The sequence below is a fragment of the Coenobita brevimanus genome, chromosome 53, assembly GCF_032717465.1.
Source record: "Coenobita brevimanus isolate Jiangsu-jjx chromosome 53, ASM3271746v2, whole genome shotgun sequence".
NCBI classification, from domain to species: domain Eukaryota; kingdom Metazoa; phylum Arthropoda; class Malacostraca; order Decapoda; family Coenobitidae; genus Coenobita; species Coenobita brevimanus.
This window is the reverse complement of record NC_137006.1, coordinates 22,419,474-22,424,219: the sequence shown is the minus strand read 5'-3', so window position 1 is coordinate 22,424,219 and position 4,746 is coordinate 22,419,474.

Here is a 4,746-nt window from a genome sequence, read left to right as displayed (position 1 = left end):
TCCCAGACCACCAAAAATTATTAAGCCATACGAAGTATCTCAAACTTCCTTGTAGGCCAGACGAACAAGAATTTCATGACGTACTCAAACATGTGGAGTAACCAGCCCTAGCCAGTTAGTCCACATGATAGGAAATTTACCATACACATCCTTCCCACGCTCTATAATATGTCGGAGAGATTCCCTTCTGATCAGAAGGGGGTTAGAGAGAGAAAGGGGAGAGAAGGCTGGTGAGAAGGGCCAATGCTATTATCAAACTCTACTAAACTGTAGCTCATCTCTTTTATAACTCTGTGCAATAAAACTTGTAACCCGAGAGTGCTGTACCTCACCTTGTTGACACTACATCTACTACTTAATTCTGGCTGAGCATAACGATCCATAATCAAGTGCCCTATCTAACTACAAGTACCTAAAACTACACTGTCATGATTGGTGGCCAGATAACCTTCTCTGTATAATTACACCCCTCGGCTACGTCCACTTACATTGGTGAGCAGCGTTACAAATGAACCACAATCAAGCTACGCCTTTCAAGTAAACTGCGACAAACAACGCCTTATGAGTTTACACAACCGCTACAATGGTAAACTACGATATCTGCCTCACTACGTTCACTAAAAGTGGTGGCGAGCGGTAAACGAAGCTGAATAACGTCTCAATCACAGCGGTCTACAACTATGCTCAATTTGGCAACTTCATGCAATCAAACAAAAAACACACAAGCAAAGCAGAGAGCGAGAGCAGGCATCGCATCAACGCAACTTAACTTCGTCCCTAATCACTCCTAAATTACAACTCCACGATTATGAGAAACAGCATCATCGATAAACTACGTCCACCAACAACTCTACAAGCGTGCAAGTTAATCTCAACAAGTAAGGAAAATCAAACACTACAAGACGAAGAAGTAAACAAGGAAAGAAGAAAGTGCATCTGTGTGTTGACCCAACTTCAGCACATTTTCTCCTTCCTTGAACCAACACCAATCTCCACCACGACCTCCACCTTCTCCATCCCGAACAAGCCCCACCATCTTCTTCCCCACCACCACTACCACAGTGAGGCAAGCAGCTCAGCATTGTCATCATTTGCTTAAGTCGTCATAACCTGTCAATCAGTCCGAGTGCCTGACAACACCAGCCTGTCATCCTACACCTGCCTGCCTGCCAGCCTGTCTGCCTACACTGGCAACGACACCGAGTGCTGATGCTGTCATACCAGGACCTGACCTACCTCAACCAAACCCTAAGTGACGTGTGTGACATCTGACCTCCACAACCAGGAAAAGGAGAGCGAGTGTCTTGACCCCAGATGTAATTAACAATCAACAAACACCGCAACTGTTTCTCTACTGCTATTCTAGTTAGTTGATTTATTCTAACCAAGGTTGTATTAGTTAACACCACAAATTACATAACTATCCATAAAATACTATCACGTAGTTAACGAACGAAGCAATTATATATATATATATATATATATATATATATATATATATATATATATATATATATATATATATATATATATATATATATATATATATATATATATATATATATATCATATATATATCATCATAAATATTACAAACTACACAGTGAGAGACAATTACACAATTTACTCTTACATATGTGTTTTATAATTTTAATTTTATAAGCAATCAAGAGAAAAGTAAAAATATGATTCATTGTGTAATAATCCCATTATGCTATGTAAAGTTCCACAGTTAGTGCCCAAAGGATTAACGTTAACAGTGACAAAAACCCTGACACAGACACCAGAAAACGATCAACAAAATATAAATTCCGAAACACCATCAGAAACACAAGAACAAGCGGAAAACCAGCCTCAGGAAACAAAACACACACTAGCTAAAGAACAGCAAACAGATGCAATTTACGCTGAAGTAAATGACGAAGACACATGGTCAGGAATTTTAGATGTAGGTAGTGAAATTTATACAAATTCGCTTCCATTTTACAATAACTTAGACCATAGAGTATTAAGATCCGGGAAAAAATAAAAACTGCTCGTAAATGACGATTGCAAGAAAAACACGGTAAAGATGGCTAATGTAGATGAAGCAAGTACTAGTGCAGTACCTTCTTTACAAAATCCCAATAATACTCCATTTCCAGTGTATATTTGTCATGAAGACAATGAACTACCAAAATTCTCTGGTACGAAAAAAGATGAGACTGACATAAACACACTTATTGAACAATGTCAGCAGTATTTCATTAGGAGACACATTACAGATGAGAAAGGAAAAATAACTGTTTTTTTTTTTTTTTTCAGCTAGAATAAACCTTTAAGACAGAATTCCTTAGGAAATTCTCTGGAGGCAAGAATTTTCTTGGCGGAATAATTCCAGAATTACTCAAAATTGTAGACTTACTTAGGCAAACACACTGAGGCTCAGATCTAGTGGAGATTACAGCAGATATTTCCACCATTAAGAAGACTCTTTCATCTATCCTAGAAAACTCAGACTGGGTCACAGAGGATGGCAATATATCACCAATGCATGTCGTTGACATCAATGGCTACATAGCAGCTCTATGCCAATTTCCTGAAAGGATATTAAAAATTTCAAAAACCATCCCATATAATCCAGGAATGAGTTTACTTGATTTCATTTATGAGGTGGAATTAAACTGCAGTAAAGCTGGCGTGACTGACACATCACAGGCAAACAGGACAGGGATCAAAGTACCAGAAATCATGGAAGGGATAAATAAGTCAAGTCCTGGCAAGGACCAGAGAATCTCGACCACTTCAGAAATAAGCACACAGTCAGGTTAGCTCAAGGACTCGTTCCACCACACAAGGTAACAGGACGGTACAAAAGTTTGGCCGAAGTCCCAGTAGACATCGATCGACACAAAGACAAGCAAATGGAAGATCACCTCATAGGTCGAACTAAAGTAACACTCTCTGTTACTACTGTGCAAAGCCTGGCCACACAAAATCGGAGTTTTACATTAAAGCGAAAGAAGATAGGCAAAAGACATGAGGTTTCGAGGCATTTTGCAGATATCATAGGTCCACCGGACATTGGACCTCAGATTGTAGAACGATAGAAAACATGTTATCCATCTATAGGTCGGGAAAGATCGTACCAGAACAAAAGACGACGACACATAAAACACCCCCCCCCAAAAAAAAAAAAAAACAGTCAACATAGGAAGTCTCCTTGGAAATGAAAGCATTTTGGTCTCTGCTTTATGTGAGGAGGAAGAGATTTCATTATTTTTGGATTCTGGCTCACCAGTGAATTTAATAACGTAAGATGAGTTAGAAAGAATTTTTAGAAATAGAGGAAAAGTGACGTTTTTGGAAAACTCGGACTTAAATTTATACACAGTGGATGATAAAGAAATACCAGTTATCTGTATGAATGAGTTAAACATGAATTTCACAGAGACCATAAAATCATTCACTACCACCTTTTACGTAGTAGAAAAATTACCAGAGGAGAAATGCTGCTTGGACTTAACGCAAGGAGAACACAAAATATAATATTGATGCCACAAGTCAATGGAAGTCATTATGACAGCGAATTCATAGAGGAAATTTCATCTCCTGATAATACAACCAGCAATTATAGGAAAACTAGCGTCACAAGAACGATTCCACACAAATCCAAAATGGGGGAGTCCGACGTACAGCTTCTCAAAGAAAATGGGCGCATAGACCAGCTGCCACAACCCAACCCTCACTCCTCACTCACCCACTCACACTGCAAACGTGACTCACCCACTTACCCATCCCGTATTAATTATGATATAAATTTACCACCAAAATCATTCAAGCAAGTTACGATTAAGAGTTAATTGAGAAATTGTAATGTCATTGCATTAGAAGAGACAGTTAGAATACATGGCCTTTTGATAGAGAGTGCCCTGTGCTGGATGAATGACAAGGGTGAGACGAATGTCATTTTAGCTAACACCATGAATGTAGATGTGAAGATTAAGAAAGGAACCTGTATTTGTAGGTTAGAAATTTGCCCGGCTCCTATACGCGAAGTGACAGTAGCGGGAGCTGTCGAGCAGAGTAAACTCGTCAGACAGAGAGTGCATAAAGGAGAATTTGATTCACTCAGGTCAGTTCAACGCAGAAAAAGATCACTTAGATCTCTTACAGAAACACAGACAAACAGTAGCATTACCTGCAGAACAATTAGGGTGTACTAACCTGATTATACACAAGATTAACATACACCCAGACACACAACCAATATTTAACCCATTGGAGCCCAGTGTCCGGAATATTGGACAGAACTGGGATTCTTCAAGTCTGTATAAAGTAGGGAACCCCCGGGTAGGGACCTATGAGCTTCGCGACTATGAGTCGATAGGCGGAGGGCGGTACGCTTAGTACCCACCCCAGTGCCATGCCTCGCCCAGCACTCCGGGGATCCAATGGGATATACCAGCTTATAGAGTTATAGGGTAGCGCATTCTCAACGAACCCTGGCAAATCATTATGTTGAGGTTAAAACTAGGTATTATTGAACCATCTGTCTCCCCGTGGAATGCCCCATTATTTTTCGTGCCCAAACGAATCGGAGAAATGCATGCGGTAGTAGATTACCGTAAATTAAATCAGCACACAAACCCTGACCAGTTTCCTATGCCAATGTTAAGTGACGTCTTACAAAATATTGGACCAGAAAATAATATATTTTCCACAATCGATTTGCTCAACGCCTATTACCAAATTAGCCTCGAGCAA